The sequence below is a fragment of the Mus caroli genome, chromosome 1 (assembly GCF_900094665.2).
Source record: "Mus caroli chromosome 1, CAROLI_EIJ_v1.1, whole genome shotgun sequence".
Lineage (NCBI taxonomy): Eukaryota > Metazoa > Chordata > Mammalia > Rodentia > Muridae > Mus > Mus caroli.
In genome coordinates this window covers 126290151-126310552 of record NC_034570.1, presented here as the reverse complement: position 1 = coordinate 126310552, position 20402 = coordinate 126290151, and the positions used below count along the sequence as shown (strand labels likewise).

The window sequence follows — 20402 nt, the reverse complement described above, 5'->3', positions numbered from 1 at the left end:
GATGCTGTGCCTCTGTTTCTCTGCCTCCAGCACCCTCACTGACGTCCTCATTCAGATGGCCACCCCATGGCTGAGCTCCCCGACATATGCCCTGTGACCAGGGCCAGCGCACACACACTCCAGGATGCAGAGCAGGAGGACACAGGAGACATACACAGCTCTCTCTTGGATGCCTTTGCATGTGGCAGCTGCAAGACTCTGATCTTCCTCTGTATGACAGAGAAGCCCAGGCAGCATCCATGATCACACTAGGAACATCTCAGACTCCAAGAGGTTTACAGAAATTATCCCTGTGATCTTCCTAAGAAACCCAAAAGGTAAGGAACGTGATGCCCATTGCACAGATGAGAACAATGAGGCTCAGAGACATAAAAGAATGGGTCTAAATTCAGAGTTACTAAGGAATGCACCAAGACGGAAACCTCTTCTCTTAATCCTCAGGGCTCTCTGGGCATCGTCATCACCTCTCCAAGTCAGGCTGAGTCACAAGATGGATACCAAGGGACAGTGAACCTTAGATGCCTGAATGATCCTAGCAAACTTCCCAGCAGGCAACAGGCCAATACCAACTCTTCTAGGCTGGCCTTCCACTTCACATAAGGAAAACTGAGAGCCGGAGAGGATGTTATCTAAGCTCACGCAGCAAGTCTGGGTAAACCCTGGCCCTGTGTCCTCCTTCCCGGCACACCGCACACATGGTCTGGCACAGACCCGGATGCTGGGAGCCTCTGAAGCTCTGATGGTCTCTCTGCTCTGCTGCTGGGCATACAGACTCGAGACATCCAGCCTCATCACTCCCTAATCAGTTGGCTCCATGGTCCGGGGAGTGAGGTAAAAGGCCGTTTGTCATAACCACAGACCGGACCAGAAGTGACATCAGATGAGGAAGGCAGAACTGAGGAAAAGTGGGTATATGACAGTCTGAGAAAGCCATCATTGCCTCCTCCTCATGAAGTTCCTAGTGCACAGTGCCTGGTGGCCAGAGGGACAGGGACAGGGACAGTGGCTACTCCCACACCTGGCTGAAGCTTTGAGCTCCTTGGGGTTGATCAGACTGTGAGCAGCCCCCTCCCCACCCCCACCCCCCTGGCCACTGCTTCCAGTCACCCCACTGCCAATTTGTCAAGGGCTTCGAGTGAATACTATGAATAATGGCCAGGGTTCTTCCGGCTCTTGTGGAATCCACGCTGTATTAAGCACTTCACACATTTCTTCTTTAATCTCCATAGGAACCCTAGAAGGCTGCTGCCTTTATCACTGTGTTTTGACAATGAAGTCACTGAAGCTCAAAGATATAAAAGCACTCACTCAAGGTCACTGAATGGCAGAATGTGGGCTCCCAGGTCTCATTCTAGGGCTGTGTAGAGCCTGGGAAAGGGCTCTGTTTCTCAGACCATGTCTCAAGGCATCTCTGGGGATAGACGCAGGGAGGGGCCGTGCACTGGGAGTTCCAGAGGCCACCTGCTCCCGTCGAGCGCCCTCTTGGTACTCAGCAAACACCAACCCTGACCTCTGGCCATTATGACTTCAGAGATGAATGGGTTCCGGGGCATCCTCCGGCTGGACTTTCCTCATATACAGATGAGGAAGGCAAGGAAGGGTATTTTCCCAAGGTCACATAAGATCGTACAAATGGGAATTGAAGCTTGGGAACTCAGCCTAACTTTCTCCTCTTTGCCCAGGAGTCTTCCTAAAGTACCTGAGACCCAGCGCCAGGCTAGGGACTTATCTCAGCTGAAGTCCCAACAAGTTCTCCCCAAGAAGACCTCGGTCTTCCATGCAGGCAGTCCAGGCTGTGCAATGGGCTGGTATAGCTCCCACTAGAGAGCTTTCTACAAAGGAAGGATTCTTGAGGTAGCGGGACAGCAGAGAAGACAGCATGACCTTGGGAGGCCTCTGAGTCTCCTGTCTATCCCAGGGACCCTCTTCCCCAGTGAAAATTATGTCCTGTGCAGAGGGTGAGCAGTTCTGGGCTGACAGTGGCCTGTCAGGCCTGGAGATTCTGTAAGGAACAGTGATGGAGGTATAGACTGTAGGCCTCAGTCCACTTGGAAGGCTAAATAAAGAACTACATACTCAGGGGCTAGCCTTCTGTACCGTTTCCCCTTCAGTTGGGACAGGAGGTATCAGGATGGGGAAGACTCAGATCTTCAATGGCCCAGACCCCCATTTCCAGGTCTGGAGACTAAGGCCCAGGAGAGTAAATGAGTTACTCAAGGTCAGCCAAAGGGGCAGGATGCCTCTGACGCCCCCTGAGGTTCCAGGTTCAAAGTTTCACACTGTTGCCCTTCCAAGTGTGCCCAGGGCTCTCTGCAGAGGCCAAGAATCAAAGGCAGTGAATTCCCAGGCACGGAACGCTTGGCAGACTTAGTCACGGACTCAGTTCACCGGACGGCCTTCCTCCTCCTCTTCCCCATCTCCCCACCATCACTTCTATGTGGTGCACCACTCCCCTACATCAGACCGAGACTCCCAGAGGTACACCATTGGTCCAAGGTCACACAGCAAACCAGCAGAGTGCCACTGCCCACTCTCCCATCCGTGGCCGCTTGCCAGGATCCTTGAAAACCCCCATTCCTCCAATGCACAAAGCCACGGCACTGGTTGGAGGATGAAAAAGTTCTCGGGAGAGAACAGGGCACAAAACATGTCTGCAGATTCTGGTCTGGATAGATCAGGCCGAGGAGTGCCAGCACCCCCACTGCGCGCCACTCTGCGCCAGGGGGGGGGGGCTCCAAAGCTCTGAGCACATGGGATCCACCAACTCATCCTCACTGCGGCGGGGGCACGCAGGGTCCCCCACTCTCTCTCTGCACATGCTTCTCACCACACACCCACTGCATCCACCCTCCAGGGCACCTCTTCCCGGGATGAGCTATGAGTGCCCTCGCTCCCTGTCCCAGTACAGAAGCATTATCCTATGCTCAGCACTAGAACAGGTCTAGGTGGAGGGGTTCCTGGGATATTCAGGACATCTCCCCCGGGACAAAGAAGTGGATTTCGGGAGCCCGATCTCACCAAGGGCTGATCCTGCACTTAGTTTATGCCTCACCAAGTGCTGAACCCTGAAAGTCATGGTCTCATTTGGTGATCCAGCCTCCCAGGGGTCCAACACCAGGCCCTGGAAAGCTGCTGGTGTCCTGGGTGTGGCCTCACTTGGGACTGCGGGACATGGGATGCCCTCGCAGGGCTCCCTGCCTGGGCTCCCTCTTACCCGGGGACGGTCCGGGAGCCGATTCGGCGTGGGCTGGTGCAGAAGGCAGCGGGAGTCTGCCGCCCCGAAGTCCAGGTCCCCTCTTCCCACTCCCGCGCCGGCCAGCGATGCGGCTCTCCTCCCGCTCCCTCGCTCGCGCGCTCTGCAGTAGTAACAACCTGATCCGCTTCCCCCGCCCGCCAATTGAGATGCGCCTCACATCCGCCTGCACACGCGCGTGCGGCCCCTCGGAGGCGATCCCCGATCCAGATCCTGGATCTCGGGGAGCAGGGACCTGTCCTGGTAGCCCACACCCTGTTCTTGAGTCAGGACAGTCCGCGGAGGGTGGCTGAGAAGGGGCCGCCCCGGGAAGATGCTGCTTAGAGTCACCGGGCAGAGGGGTTTAGCCGCATGCGGTCATTTCAGAAGTTGCAGGCTGGGCGGCTCAGACCCCGGAACCGCATGGGGCTCCCCCCTGCCTCTGCGGAGAATCCCCACCACGCGCTCAGTGCCCTCCTACGACACTCCCCACCCGCCCCGCTTCTGCAAGCTTTTCCGGGAGCTTCTCGGCGCTCAAGAGTGGCTGGGGGAGGGGAGTGAGAGAGGGGGACCTCCGCCTGACTGAACCGCAGGGGAGAGGAGAGAGGGGTGACGCGCTTCAGGGATACAGATTAAAGGCTTTCCTGAGTCAAGAGAAAAAAAAAGGGAGGGGGAACAAAAGGGGGACACCGAAGGGAGGAAAGGAGGGGAAGTCGTCCGGGGGTCCACTGCACCAGGTCTCTGGAGGGTGGAGTCAGGACAGGGTGCGGGGTCTTTCCATAGGTAGCTATGGGAGGGGCGATGACACGGAAGTGGAAAAGCTACCGGTAAAAGGGTTGTGTCTTGGAGCCCTTCCTGCTTGCCCCAAATCTTGCTTTCTTCTTCTTGGGCAAGGGTTTCCACAAACCCTGAGTGGGGACACTGAGTAAGGTGGCAGGGAGGCTTGAAACTATGGTGCCCCCTCATCCCCAGTGCCTTGGTCTGATCCTTGGGCCTCACCCTCGGTCCCCAACTCCCCTGCTGCTAAGACCTCAGCATCCCAGTCCCCAAGTGGAGTGTACGGCTTACCCAGCCCAGCCCAGCCCACCTTTGCTCCTCGGACTGGCTTGCTTGCTCCACCCTCTGCGGCAACACCTTTCTCTTTCCCTCCTGTTCTGTACACTCAAACAGGAATCAAGTTCAAGACCTGACGCAGGAAGTGATGAGGGGTGTGTGTGTGTGTGTGTGTGTGTGTGTGTGTGTTGTTTTGTGTTTTCCATGGGCATACCTGGAAGAGACAGGAAATTACCAAACTACCTACCATCAATCCCTCTTCCTTCCCTCCTAGTCCTCATAGGTTGTAATGCTCAGGCAGGCAGCACGGCTGCTTTTGGTAGGGCTAGCGACTCAGTTTAGAATGGCGGCTGCTTGCTGTAGGCCCGAGGCTACAGAAGAGCTGGTCTGGGGATTCCATGCAGCAGGGCTGGGCAGGAGCATGTCCCTGGACACCTGACAGGGGCTGCCCACAGTGCGGGAAAGGCTGTTCCCAGGTGTTCATTCTCCAGAGAGAAAGGGTGGCCTGGGGTCAAGAGCTCAAGGTCAGACTATAAGGAGTACTAGGAGTCTTCCGGTACCCGTGCCTGCCCATGCCACCCCCAGAGCTGAGAACTGCTCCCTGTGAGTGGGCAGGCTGAAGAACTGTAAGGGGCCTGCTCCTCCACGGGGGTAGCAGCACCGGTCTTTGATTTCCACCAATGAGGAAGGCTCAGTAGGTTGCATTCAGGTTAGACTGCAGGATTTCCTTTAGCTAAGAGTACCCACAGCATCCTGCCTTAGGAGAACCCACACCTTCAGGCTGGGGATGGGTAAATGTGATGATTCTCGGATGGATAAATGGGCACTAGCACATGAATTGGAAGATGCCCTGGGCCTTCCTCAAAGCTGCTGCCAGGCAGGAGGGTCTGAGGCAGAGATGGAGTCCGTCTATAAAGCTATATCCACACTTTCTAGAAATACCTGTTAAATTTACAGACTGCCTCCATGTGCCTGTCCCTTCCTGGGGTGGAGGGGCAGTGGACTTCTATTGGTGGCATCTAGGCAGATGGGGCAGGTCCTCTGAGAAAGGCATCTATAGTTAGCTCCCTTTCCTGGCAGGGGTGGTAACAATGAACCTTACAGCTTTGATCTCTTAATCCATGTAGACCATCTCTGGAGGCTCCGGAGCAAGACAAGGATATTGCAGGAGTCATAGTGGCTCCGAGGTGGGCCTCGTGATTCTGGATGCTGATCTTCCCTAATCCACACGGGCTGGGTGCATATCTATACCTTCCCCCTCCTCCCTGTACTCCTCCCATCCTTGTGTTCGCCCTGAGTTGGCCTCAGGTGCCAGCTCAAACCAACCCAGCTCCAACCCAGGAGTGGCCAGGGAAGGGGTAGGAGGTTGTTGCTTCCTTCATGACCAAGGTCACTTCCAACTGAGTCTACATACCACAAGCAAAGTGGCTTTCCCCCCTTCCAGTCCGATGGGATGGCAGCTCTAAGCCCCTCTCACATACACAGCATCTAAGCAGCACACCCCTGCCTTTGTTTTCAGAGCTCCTGGATGGAATGGGGGGAGGGGGGAATCATGCACAGAAGGGGTACCCTGTTGCTACCCAGGTGTCCTCCTTCCTGTCGGTGCCACCTGAGGCTCCTCCCCCAGGCTTTACTCCAGGAGCACACCACAGCTGGGTCCCTGCAAAGTAGCTTGGGATTGCTGCACGCACAGAGCAGAGGAAACCTTGCTGGAAGTTAGCATCCCTAGGCTTCCCCTGAGCAAGGGGAGAGGGATAAGGGGAGCGGTGACGACACACTGGCCGGGTCCACTCCTCATTTCCCGACTGTCCAGACAAAACAATAGTTCCCGTGCTTCCCTCCCAAAGACACAGAAATTAAGATTTCTGCAAAGAGCGTCAACTCCTGCAGTTGCCACCGTGACCATCTCCAGTGCTGACATGTTGTCCCATCCTAGTCACTGAGCCACCAGGGCAGCAGTCCCCAGGTCCATAAGCACCAGGCTTCACAGCTGAGAAAACAGAGGCTCAGAGAAGGCCAAGGACTTGCCTTGCTCCTGGCTCCAGAGTCAGGGCCCAAGGAATTCAAGGCCTGATCCGTGGGTTCCGACAGCCACCCACCTCCCGGGGAGGGAAGGGACTGTCCAAGACCATACTGCCAATTTTAGAGTCTTCCCGTCATAGCTCCAGTGCCAGCTGTACTCAAAAGACAGCATCACCATGTCTCCCCAAGGAGAGCTTTTCCTAGACATGAGTAGCAATTCCCAGGCCACCTATGAAGATTCCATGTTTGGCAGAGGGGCCTTGAAGAGGGAAAGCAAACTGGATCTGTAGAGTGAGCCTCTCTCCAGAGAATGTAAGAAGCCAAGATGACAGCCTCCCGCAGTTGTGAGAGAGAAGACCCCTTCAGGTAAGCCTGCCCACCTGAAAGGGGTTGGGAGTGGGGGCTGCTCACGCACGGTGACCTCTATCGCCATCTGCTGGTCAGAACACACAGCTTGTATGACCCCTTCCAATACAGCTGGGTTTTTCCTGCAGAGAATGCAGCCTGGAACGTTCTGTCCCACACTCTTTGGATAAGCATTCCTGAAAATGCACTATGTACCACACACTCACTCTCCTAGGCCTGGGAATGGCATGCCGGAAGTCACAATTCCTACTAGCAGAGAACGGTCCATGAGCCGCAGGAAAGGGCAAGCCCATGGGCTGAGGGTGCTTCCTTGAGGAAGCAGAAAGGCTGGCCCTCTGAGAACACTCCCAAGGCAGGCAGCCTCTCACTGGGACTCAGAGTTCATCTTCTGCTCTGATCCCACTGAAAATACAGAGATCCCCAGCCTCATGCACACTGTAGGAAGGAACAGGATGGGAAGGAACAGAATGGGGCTCGAGCAGTGTCAGGGGCCTGAACTCAAAGGGCCTTGGAGGTCAGGTGGTGAGCAACAAGGCACAGTCGAAGGCTTACTTCAGGGCTGGACTGGAAGGTGGGACAGTCAGAGAGCCCCAGGCAGAGCAGAGCCAGTACTGCATTCGTATGGGAAAGGTGAAGCAGGTGGCCCGTGGCAGGGCCATGCCAGTAGAAAGGCCAGGAGTGGGCTGGTGTGGCAAGAAGGCTCCCTGCTGACTGAGAAACTACATCAGAAAGCAAGGGAGAGCCAGGCATCCAGGGCAACTTCTGGGACTCTGGAGTGTATCCCTGCAGCAGTGGTGGAGTCTGTCGCCGGAGTACAGGGAGACTGGAGTATGAAATTGGTTTGGGACATGCCCAGTTTAGAGGTCTAGACTGCATTCAGGGACCAGCCATCCTGCAGGAACTCGCACATGCGGATGTGGGGTTCGACGCAGCTCTGGACGGGACACGTAGCCTTTGGAGGTCACCAACTCTTGAATCCTAGAGGGAAACCCATGCCCTAACTGGACTCTCTCCTGGATCTTGGAGCTCAGGTGCTGACTAAGTCTTTTTCCCGTCACTCCTTGGAGTTTTGATTCCTAAACCAGCAATGCAAGCTCTTAACTAACAATCCATGGAAATATGTCCCTTCCCAGTGCAGAATGTCCTTATCTTTTTGCATATAATATATGGTTTACTATCTCAATGGCATCATTCGAACTGGGGAACAAACAAACAAAACCCCCTAACATCACCCTATCCCAGAAGCCCCCAGCCAATGTGCTCTGATGAAGGCCCCTCCCCATGGCCCCTCCCCTGGGCCTTTCCCCATGGCCCCTTCCCTTGGCCTTTCCCCATGGCCCTTCCTCATGGCCCCACCTGGTCACTCTGTACTCAGGCCTCTGGCCCCAGTACTGCCCCCAGTCTCCGCCCTGCCCATTCCCCTGCACTACTTCCTGATTCAATCAGTCAGCGCTCCTCACTCCCGCCCTCAACACCCAGACCTCATGGACTTCCTTCTGTTCTGTCCTTCACCAGTGTCCACGGGCTCTGTTGTGTATTGTGAGTTCTTTGCAGTTCCCCTCCTCACCCACACAGCATAGGCACACGGTAAACACTTCATCATCTTTGACTGCTGACCTTGTAGCAGAGAACAACAGGAACGAGGAACTACTCTCCTCATAGTCTAGACGCAGAATCACTATTTGACCAACCCCTCTTCGGATAAGCACTGGACAAAACAGGGGCCCAGTATCCAGAATAGAGGTGTGGCCTCATTTCTGGACATTGCCCTAGGTGAGCCAGGCCGTGTCACTCTGTCACCATGGTGATACCCAACAGTGAAGTGGAGGTCCTGGGCTGGGAGGCAGGGGCCTGGGATCTGGCAATGCCACTGGCTCTGACTTGCTGGGTAACCTTGACTAAATCAGTCTCTCTTTGGGTCACATCTCAGCCTGTGTCTTTATCAGAAGGGTCAGTGCTCAGTAGTAAGATGGCCACTGGGACTTTCCCGGCATGAACTGCCTGCTTCTTGCCAGCCTCCTTCCACTCCAGCCTCCAAACGGGGAAATTAATTGAGTGTTCAGGTCTCTTCCTTTGCCCAGGCACAGCCAAGCTTACTGGGAAATTAGGGTGACATTGGTGCAAATAATTGACTGTCTTTCCCAAAATGGTCTTCAGGCCCCGTTGCTTTAGCTGCTGCTTAAATAGATGAGCTAATTAAGTTAACTAATTGCTCCCAGGGTCTAATATTTTCAGTCACATGACCCAAGGAGACAACACTCCATGGCCTCTCTGCTGTCTGCATTCCCCCCCACACACACTGATGGGCCAGCTTCCTGCTGTGTAGGGGACCCAGCCACCGCACCCAGCACTCAGGCCAGCTCTTAGCAAAACCTTCCCCCTGCCTCTGTCCACAGAGCCTGACTCAACTTACCTGCCAATTCCTCCATCTACCCAGCAACTTACGGTTAACGCTTAGCTGAGAAGTCACTGATAAGCAAAAGCAAACAAGGCCTTGTCCTCACGGAGTGCTTGGCTCGTGTGCAGAGGTGACACCAGCCACTGACCGCACACACAGATACGCGCATGCCGTTATATCTGTCGTGCAACCAGTGATATAAAAACAATATGGGACAGTGCTATGCAACAAAGGGAAATCAAGGGGGGCTTCCTGGAGGAAGAAAGGCTTGCTCTGATTCGGAGGCTGGACAGATATTAACAGTACAGTGAGGAAGAAAGTGTATTGTAGGCAGACTACTTAGATTGTGCATAACACATGAGATGCTAATACGGTGATTCTCATCCTGTGGATCTTGACCCCCATGGGGTTGACCAACCCTTTCAGAAGGGTCGCCTAAGACCATTCGCATACCAGATGCTTAGATTACGATTCACAGCCATAGCAAAATTACAGTTATGAAGTAGCAATGAAAATAATTTTAGGGTCACGGGTCACCACGACATGAGGAACTGTATTAAAGGGTTGCAGCCTTAGGAAGGTTGAGAACCACTGTGCTAATAGCGGGATCAGGCTTTGGGGTTGGATTGGCTGTGAGGAGAGGGGAGGAGAAGCATCAAGAGGCGCTGAATGAGCAGACACAGCTCATTCAGAGGACTGGAGTTAGATTCCCAGCACCCATATCAAACAGCTGACAACTACCCTAACTCTAGACCTAGAGGGATCTGACACATCTGACCCCCATGGACACCCTTACACACAGAGACAAAACACATGCTCATGACTTAAATAATAATAAAAACAGCTTTTTTTTCAGAAGTAACTCCTAAGGCACTAACTAGCTTGTGGTTGGAAGACAGGCAGCAAGAGAAGAAACAAGTATCTGGCCGCCTTGTGCTATTGTGCAAACTTAAGGGCAAAGGGGCTCTGGGTATGTCCCGCCCACACCTGCCCCTCCCACCCATACCCAGTGCACCCCTAGGATCCCAACTCATGGAAGCTGAAGGGCCAAGCCTGGGGCAGGGCCTGGACTTTTCCAGGGTCCAGGAGGGGCTGCAGAAGCCCTTGGATGACTGAGCCAGCCCCTGGCCACACTCATCGGCAGTACTAGAACTCTAGAGTGTGGCAGTGGGGGGAGGGGGAGAATGAGCTTTGGAACACTTACTCATGTGTACACTTCTGTGCACATGCACGTGCAGACACACACACATTCATATTCACATGTACACATCCCTACGCCCATACATACATACATGTACACACATATGTATGCACATGCAAGAGGAAGAGGACACACCACACAAAGCCTGTTATCACCTTCTTGGCTGCCTTGAACAGCAGCTACTAGATGACTTCATTAGTGAGTCAGGAGGAAGCCGCTGACCCCCACTGAGAGCCCTCAGGCTGGGTTTCCCTCAGCAGGCTCCCATCCCTTTTTGCCTTCCCTCTGGACTCTACAACCTGCTCTGCCCCAGCTGAGTGACCTTGGCTAAGCTGCCTTCCTCTCCTGCGGATAAAGGGCCTGGGGAAGACGATCTCTTAGTTCCCTTTCAGCCCCGATGGACCCTGGGTTTGAATCTCTAAGCTGGGATGCTCTAAGTGGGTGGATGGAAAAGACACCCCCACCCCCCATACACACACACACACACACACACACACTTTTTATTTTGAGAGACCGCGGAGAGAATTAAGAGGGCCTCTAACTCTCAACGGGGTCCAGAGTGGGCATACATGGGTCTTAACTGGAGGTTCTCTGAGTACAGGACACAAGGTAGGTAAGCAGAGCTGCCCCCCAGCTTGGACCCCTGTCTGTCCCCCTTCCCCTTCCCCTCCTCCTTCACCTTCCCCTCCCCCTTTCCCAGCCATCACCTCCCTACCTAAGTCTCTACTGTTGCCTCCTGAGTACTGCCTGGGCAGTCCAGAGCTCAGTGGCCTGAGAGCCGGAGCCCCCTCCCCCACTCTAGGCTTCAGGGCTGTGACAGCGGCTGCCTGAGGGGGCGAGGAGGCAGCAGCCAAGCGCTGGGAGAGTCCCTGTGCTCTGCCGGGCAGCCTGCATTTCAGCAGCACTGCAATGCAGTAGTCCAATTTTTTTTTTTTTTTTTTTTTGGTTGTTGATGTTAGTTTTTTATCCTAAAAGTCCTCGTTTTCTAGGGAAATGTGAAGCCAAATGCTTTCAAAAGGGGGTGGCCAGATTGCCTGGGAATATGTCAACTCCTTCCCATTAGGGACAGCAGCCTGTCCATGAAGAGCCCCTGGACCCTGCTCCTGGTCAGAGGAACAAGTAGCTGGTTTTTCCTTCCTAAAAGGCAGGCACAGACTGAACATAAATGTTTGTTGAATTAGAGCACTTCTGAGCTTCCGGGTCCCTGGGGCTGGGTCTTGAGGCTCCTCCACAGAGCCTGGGATGTGGCTGGCTGGGCTCACCAAAGAGCAATCACTCTCTCTTTCTCTTAATGAGCCTTTGCAGCAGGAACAGCGCCTCCTTTGGCAGTACCAAATGCACTGTGAGCTGTATGTATGGTTTGGGGAAGGGCGTGCATATGCAAGGACCCTCCTCCCTCCTGCATGCTTAGCTGGGTTCATTTTCTTCTGGCCTTTTAAGTTTTACAGTCAAGAAATGCAGGGCTCTGTATTTCCTATTAGAAAGGCTATGGCAGCCAGGCAACGGACAGAACACAGGCCTGTAATCCCAGTTCCTGACCAGTTGAGGCTAAGGATCATGAGTTCAAAGCCATGGGTTATATAGTAAGATTCTATTTCATAAAGACAAACAAGCAAACAAATAAAGGCGCTAAGCTGAGTCAGTTATGAGAGTAGATCCGGAAGAACGGCTGATTAAACCAGGGACAGACTTAGCATTGCTCTTGGCTCCTCTCGTTCATCTCTCTCAGAGAATGGTTTCCAGGGATTCTGACTGTAGTGGAGAGACACCCAGGGTCACTTAGCTGACAGACAGAAAGCCACAGAAAGAGATGGCTTAGATGCAAGTAGTTTCCACCTCAGAAAGGCTTAGCAGACCCAGCTTTGTGCTGAGCCGAGTACAGGAGCTCTAAGTATTGAGAGGTCCCAAATTCTCTCCTCACAACCTGGAAGGGCTGCGAGGGCCCTGTTCGCCCTTCTGTGATGTTTAGTCTCTCTCAGGCACAGATGGCTGTAGCTCTGGGGCAGCCAGGGCACAACGGAGCCAATCTGGGAAGAGCCCAGGGAGGAGTACTGCCAGTCGGCCCATCTGCCGAGCAGGTGACAGCTGCTGACATGTAAGGTGGGCTGAGGGACAGACAGTCTGGTCCATAGGGTCAGGGCTGCTTCCTATAGGACCTTACCCCCAGCCCACAGACTCTCTCGGCACTGGGCCTAGCATGTAGGTCTTCAGTGAAAACAGACTGATGCCTGTCTGCAGAGAGAGGCTGCCCTCCCCTTTCCATGTGTCCATCAAAACAGGCCAGAGCACAAGGTCACTGCAATGGAAATGACAGCTCTTCTCCACCAAGGTCCAGACAAGAGGCTGAAGCAGGCTGAGGGTCAGCAGTGAAAGGAATCACCGTCTAGGGATGCAGAAGTCAGATCAGGAAAAGCCCAACCGGGCACCCTGACCCTGCTACCAGTTCACTGCTGTGACCTGAGGCAATGTCACTAGCTTGTCAGAGCCACGGCTTCCTCAAATGTGAAGGAACAGCAATACCCATACCTCACGAGGCAGGACGACATGGCAACGCATGCCCTCAGTAAGCAGAGGCTACAACTAGCCCAGAATATCAGAGAATGGAAAGAAATCCCTTTCCAGATAGCCATACCCCCACTGGCTCCTAGATTTTAAAAGGCATTAAAAACAAAAAACAAACAAACAACAACAACAAAAACAACTTCTGGAGTGTTCTATAAAATGCATATTCCCAGGCTCAATCCTTATTCAGTTGAAATAAGGATTAAGTGCAGTCTTCCCGGAAGAGTCTGGGCTGGGAATCTATGGGTTGCATTTGAAAACTATCACCTCAAGACAGGAGAGATGGTCCTGAGGCTACTGCCAAGGACCGCCTGGGCACAGAGCCATGCTCACAAGGAGTAGAACTCTGTCCTAGCGTCCCTTCCCCCAGCCTGTCACCCCTGCCATCGAGCATTCTGGTCTCCCCTGCCACAGTCTCACACTTCTACATTTATTCTCTTCGCACTCATTTAAATCAGCAAATGCTCACTGAGCAGGTACTATGTCTGACACTGTTTAACACGCTGAGGACTGACAGAGCAATTAGAAAGGACACAAAACTCCTCACCAGGCTTGGTGGTGCATGCCTGTAATCCCAGTATTTGGATGGCTGTGACAGGACGATCCCAGGTTCAAAGTCAGCCTGTCCTACACAGCAAGACTCAAAATCTAACAAAGCACCCTGTCCTCATGGACCCTATGATTCATACATTTGTTGGCATTCATTCAACAAATACCCACTTGTCAAACACTGTGCCAGACACTAAAAGCTGACTGCAAAGATGCTGGTCAGAAGAAATCTAGGAAGGACCCTTAGGGACCACCCACGGCCTGTGGGCTTAAAGGTCCAAACCCTGAGGCTTAGGGCGGTGTCCACACCACAGGCAGACACAACACAGGTACCAACAGGACAAATGTCAATCATCAGTAGGGGGTGGAGCTGAGTGGCTGAGGAGATCCCGGGGTCCCACCTTCTCTGAGCTAAGGATGCAGGCTCCTAACTTCTTCGGGTACTGCCTCCCCCACCCTCCAAAGCCACCTGCCAGCCTTGCCAACTGCAGATCAGGAAGCACCTGGAAGAGATGGATGGCTTGGCCTTTCTCCCTGGCTCACTTACCGCCACTGCTGGGTACAAACCATTTCTTCTCTCCCGCATCCAGCTCTGTCCCTTTGTATAATTCTATGCTTTATAATTACATGTGAGAGTAAGCTAATTCCCCCAAATGTCGCGTCAGGCCATCGATAACATTCCCTCATGGCCACCCCGCACCATTCTGCAGCCCTCGAGCAGCCTGGCAGGGAGAGCCGGCCCACGGCCTCGATTTTTCATGCCAAGCCCACATCCATCACCAGCCTGCCTTGTGCTCCAAGGGGGCAGGTGTTCAAAGAGGACACTCGGCAGGTGCCGGCCTGCTCCTCCAGCCCTGCCCAGAGTGCTTACTGGAAAATTTTAAATGTATTTCTCGGTGCTGGGAACTGAATCCAGGGCCTCATACTTGCTGAGCCGGTACTCTACCACTGAGATACACTGTACAGGCAGCCTCTGGAGGGTTTGCGGACACAAAGGGAGGGGCATGGTTTGTAAATAGGGTGGTGTGCCAAAGAGGTCCCGATTTGCTCAAAGTTGGCTGCAAAACTAGTCATTTCTTTCAATCATTAATTCACCTGGCAAACACCTTGAGAGTGCTCCATGCACCAAAACTGCATTTATTGCTGGACATATAATAATGACGAGATGGTGTCTGACCTCATGCAGGTCCCACTCCAGGGAGGAGACACACATGACCACACCACAGGTGGACACAACACAGGTACCAACAGGACAAATGTCAATCATCAGTAGGGGGTGGAGCTGAGTGGCTGAGGAGATCCTGGGGTTCCACCTTCTCTGAGCTGAGTATACAGGCTCCTAACTTCTTCAGTCACATGCCGAGTTCACCATGGGATGTGGCCTGTGGTCCCAAATATAGGCTTTTGGCATGACACAAGGCTTTGTTTGATGGTTAGCTCAGACCTAAGTATCTAAGATAAAGTCAAGCCAATCAGAAATTCAAATTCAAGATTGGGACCATGGAGGTAGCTTAGCAGGTAAAGGTGCTTACCATCAAGCCTAACCCCAGAACCCCCAGAATAGAATCCTGAAAACTGTCCTCTGACACTGTGGCACATAGTAACATCTAGAAAGAATGTTAAAGCACTGTACTGCAAATGTATAGTGTGGTAGTGCAAGCCTTTAATCCCAGCACCCAGGAGACAGAGGCAAAGAGATCTCTGTGAGTTCAAGGCCAACCTGGTCTACATGGTGAGTTTCAGGATAGCCAGTGAAAGTTTCAGCTACACAGTGAAAGGTTTGTCTTAAGAAAAACCAAAATAAATAAATAAAAAGAAGGTCAAATGAGTTCAAAGTCGGCTTGGGCTACAAATGACCCTGTCTCAGATAAAATAATAATAGCACAGTGTCTGACACACACAGTGTGTAGTTGTCTACTCCCAGAGGCAGTGGTGCCAGGATGGAGAGAGAGTGCTTGCTCTTTGCCCATGGAAGGAGACAGCAGCAGGCCGTGGTAGAGGTCCAAGGATATGCTCTGTGTGCCAGCCGAGTCACTGAACTCCTCTTGGCACGAGCTCTGGCACAGTTCCTCTTACATGCTCCCTTTGAATACCAGGGTCATGGGTATGTAAAGAAAGAGTGGTGGCCAGGTAACCTCTGCCCACCAGCCCACCAATGAGTGGAAGGATTCTGTAATGGTTCAAGTAAGAATAGGCTCATATAGCCGGGCATGGTGGCACACGCCTTTAATCCCAGCACTCGGGAGGCAGAGGCAGGTGGATTTCTGAGTTCGAGGCCAGCCTGGTCTACAAAGTGAGTTCCAGGACAGCCAGAGCTATACAGAGAAACCCTGTCTCGAAAAACCAAAAAAAAAAAAAAAAAAAAAAAAAAAAAAAAAAAAAAAAAAAATACAAAATGAGAATTTAAAAGAAAGCATGGCGCTCATATATTTGAATGCCTGCCTGCCTACCACCTCATGCCCCACCATGACGGTCAGGGACTAGCCCTCTGAAACTATAAGCAAACCTCCAAGACTCCCAGTTAAATGCTTTCTTTTGTACGTTGCCTTAGTCATGGTATTTCAGCAAGAGAATACCACCACCATCACCACCACTACCACCACACACATACACACACACACACACACAGTGCTCTGTAGACCAGGCTGGCCTTGAACTCACAGAGATCTGTCTGCTTCTGCCTCCCAAGTGCTGGGATTAAAAGAGTGTGCCACCACTGCCTAGCTAAGCAGAGTTTTTTATAGATACCAAAACCACAAAGAGACCTTAAGCCACCCCTTTGCCCCTGGAAGAGTGTGCAATTTGATCTTAGAGTGGGCTGTAGAAGCCATTCCCTTAGCAGGAAAGTGGCCCTGTGCTTGGGTTCACAGGCAGACCTGGCAATCCTTTCCCACAGGCACAGTTAGGTCCCCTGCAGTTCATCTGCTCTCCAGCCCTTGCTGGTCCTTTCCACTGTTGGCTAGGTGTCCCCACTGCATACATCCCAGACAGGGCAGTTCTGGGCCATTCATCGGGTTTCTTCCCACAGTTTTTCCCACCATACCCTGTGTCTGTCATGGTCTGCTCTTGGGGGCATCTTTAGGAGAAGAACTCTCATTACAAACATTCTTAAATTTTACATAGGATTGGGAAAGAGCCTGTGAGTGCCAACATTAATGAACATGTTCCAGTCTCATTTTGTCTCTTACCCTTCACACCTGGGACTATAGGGGTTCCGTGTCCTGTTCTTGGAGTTATTTTAAAATGAAACAGGATATCATGCTATTTGCTGAGTATTTCAGTATAGCTCTCTACCTTAAAGGCCGCTGGAAGCACATTCCTCCTACACAGCATGGCACCATCTTGTCTTGAATACTCGGATTCCATACTAGGAAGAATTCACAGCCAAATACTCCTAAAGGGCTCAAAATGCTTTCTTAAAGCATCTTAACTGTGAAGTGTGGTCACACACCCCTGTAATCTCAACACTTGAGAAGCAGAAGGCCCAGGGCTAGCCTGGTCTACACTGTGAATTCTACACTAGTCTAGGGCTGCTGAGTGAGACCCTGTCTCAAAACAAACAAGAAAACAAAAACCTCCTCCAGTCACCACACATGACTTTTGGTTGTTGGATCCATCACGTTCCTTTGATTCTACAAGATTCTTTTCGCAGATTTGTCTTGCTTTCTTGAAGACAGTGTCTCATGTAACTAAAGCTGGCCTTGAATTCACTATGTAGCTGCTCCTCCTGCCTCCTCCCGCCAAGGGCTGAGATTGCAGGTGTTCACCCACACACCCAGCTTCCTTCTCCCTTTCATATCACTGGTTAAGTGGATGAAACAGATCATTTGTCCTGCACACACGGCCCCACACCCTGTGTCCTGCATAGTGTCCCACACCCTATATCTTGCACACATGGTCCCACACCCTGTGTCCTGCACACATGGCCCCACACCCTGTGTCCTGCACACATGGCCCCACACTCTGTGTCCTGCACACACGGCCCCACACCCTGTATCCTGCACGCACAGCCCCACACCCTGTGTCCTGCATAGTGTTCCATACCCTATATCCTGCACACATGGCCCCACACCCTGTGTCCTGCACACACGGCCCCACACTCTGACCCAGCTGGGCGCCTCTGCCCCCTTGCTCAGTTCCTCCTGTTTCCTGCAAACTCAAGGTTAGTCCTAAAGACTCAAGTCCAACCTGATCCAACCCCTTATCTCTTCTTTCATCCTTAGTGTTCATGCTGAACGCCCCAGTCAGTACCCCACAGACTTAGCTACTGCTGCAAAACCTTGAGCACTCCTTCCTCTCTGCCTGCTTCCCTGTCTCGCTCTTCATTTCTTTCTTTGTACCAAGAACATCACATTTTAAATTATATTTTATTAATTATTCGAGAGTTGTGTACATTTTGATCATGTTCGCCCCATCTGCTTCCTGATCCAATTGCATGTTCTCTCTCTGTCTTTAAACCCACCTAGTACAGTCAGGGTTATTCAAGTGTTCTCAGGTGTGGGGCCAATCCCTTCAGCATGTTCCGCCTACCAGCGGTCATACCCTAGAATTAAAAATGGCTCTCCATCTCCCAGCAGCTATCAGTGTTCCTTGGCTAGTGGTAGGACCTAATGACAACCTCCCTGCCCTTTATGCCGGGATGTTTGTCTGGCTGGAACTTGTACACATCTTGTGCACGCTGGCACAGCCTCTTTGAGTTGCACGTGCATTTGCCCTGTTGTGTTTGGGAAAGCCTTGTTTCCCTGTTGCCATCCATCTCCTCTTCCACGATGATCCCCAAGGCTGGAGTGTGATACAGATGCCCCATTTAGGGCTGAGCATAGAGCAGTCTCCTATTCTCCGCACGCTGACCAGTTGTGGGACTCTGTGTTAACTGCCATCTACTGCAAGAAGCAGCTTGCTGCATAGAGTTGAGAGGCATACTGATGTAATATGGAACAAACGTTATAGAAACAACCAACCACTTTCTGCTTGATTGAAGGCCCACTCCGTGAGAGAGATTCCATAACTGACACCATTATCATTATCTGTGGCTCAACAGGTTATAGACCCTGGGGAGAATCTACTACTATTATTCTGTTAAATGGCCATAGCATTCAAAGGACACCTGATGGCTTCTTGTGACACCCACAGATTATCGCAGAGCCCCTTTGTTTCATTAGCTCCTTTATTTGTATAACCTGGGGCTGGGAAGAAAAGGCCAACCTTGGTATTCCGACTGCCTCAACATCTGGCACAGTGCCTGGCACATGCTAGGGCATTTCACCAGTGCTTATAGAATGTCAATGGTGATACTGGGCAGACAGGATAGGGATATGGGAGTCTAACAAAAGTTTTAGAAACGTATTCAGTTGGGATTCTGGGTATAGCACCAGCACACAAAAGCCAGAGCAGCAGGAACCCAGAAAGAAAAGAGCCTGCTTCTTGCAGGAGTATACATAGAGAGGTATAGGTCCCTTCTCAAAGGCTTTCCATGATCCCAGCTGCCTGATCTCTCCCCTGCTGCCTTCCATACAGACAGGCTGTGTTATCTATGCCCTAGCCTCAGAGATGTGGGACTCAAGGCAGGAGTCTCTTCTCTATCAGTTCTAGGGAGTGGCTGGGCAGTGTGCCGGCTACCTGGGCATATAGTCTTCCACTTCATGTGTCTCCCTTTTACCCAACACAGGTGGGAATGGTGAACTCACTCATCATGTGAACCCAGGCATCCCTAAACAGGGGGTGTGAGTAGAGGGGAGGAGTAGAGAAAGAGAAGACACCCCAGTCCCTTTCTAATTCCCCAAGAGGTTACTGGGGGTTGGGGATTTAGCTCAGGAGTAGAGGGTTTGCCTAGGAAGACAACCCTGGAAAAATCTAGCCCCAGGCTCCTTATTCTGGGCTATCCTTAGCTGGAATGGAGGTGGCTCAGCCCAGCCCAGTACTACTTAGGTTTCCCGACAGCTTATGACAGCAGCGGGTTCCAGTTGTCTTCACTGGCCCTGTTTTTGCTTTTCAAGCTGCATTGAGGTACAATCACAACACACACTTGTTTGAGGACTGGAGAGATAGCTCAGAGGTTAAGCACACTTATCTCCAAAGGATTGGGGTTTGGTTCCAAGCACCCACATCAGACAACTGAAACTACCTGTAACTCAAGTTCCAGGGGATCCAACACCCTCTGGCCTCCACAGGCACCTGCACACACAGCCCACACAGAAGCCTTACCATGTGCACACATACACAAATAAGTATATGTGTGTGTGTATACTTACATACAGGTGTGTGTGTGTATGTGTATATATATATATATATATATATATATATATATATATGTGTGTGTGTGTGTGTGTGTGTGTGTGTGTGTGTCCATCCACTTAATGAGTTATTGGTAAGTGGTCACTTTACCACCACCTCAGTCAAGAAGCACAGTGTCATTGTCACCCAGCTTTCTCATACCCTCTGCCCCACACACCTCATCCCCATCGGTCTCCGGTTACCATTGAACTAACTTGTTTTTCTAACACAGATTCCATTTGCCTGGATTTGTCTTGTTTTGTTTTATTTCTGGAGATAGTCTCATGCAGCCCAGTCTGGCCTTGAACTCATGGTTAAGCCTTTCCTTGATCCTCCTGCCTCTACCTCTGAAGTGCTGAGATTATAGGTGTGTGCCCCACCATGCTCACCTACCTCTGCTGTCTGGAACTGCCCTGTAAATGGAACCATACAATCTGCAGGCCCCTGGGCTGCTGCCTTGGGCTCAGCGTGATTCCTTTGCAAATTTATCCATACAGTTCCAGGGACTAGTAGCCCCCTGCTTCTTATTGCTGAATATAGTATGCCTCCTATGGGTGTCAACTAAATTTGTTTAAAGTACTTTGAAAGCTATTCATATATATCTGCTCACTTCTTGAAAAATATTTGTTTATTTCATGTATGTGAGTACTTCAGACACACCAGAAGAGGGCATCAGATTCCCATTAGAGATGGTTGTGAGCCACCATGTGGTTGCTGGGAACTGGACTCAGGACCTCTGGAAGATC

General features: G+C 51.9%; 1 protein-coding gene across 3 annotated transcripts in view; it reads right to left on the bottom strand.

Moving 5' to 3' along the window:
- Window positions 1–20402, bottom strand: part of Syt2 (synaptotagmin 2) — a 104261-nt gene that overhangs the window by 40277 nt on the left and 43582 nt on the right. For 2 of the 3 annotated variants that reach the window (XM_029477068.1, XM_021168964.2), the window contains exon 1: window positions 3215–3600. The exons of the other annotated variant lie outside the window; for it this stretch is intronic. The gene's annotated coding sequence lies outside the window, so the exon portion shown is untranslated. Of the gene's footprint in view, window positions 1–3214; window positions 3601–20402 lie in introns of those variants that run through there. 3 annotated transcript variants of the gene reach the window in all.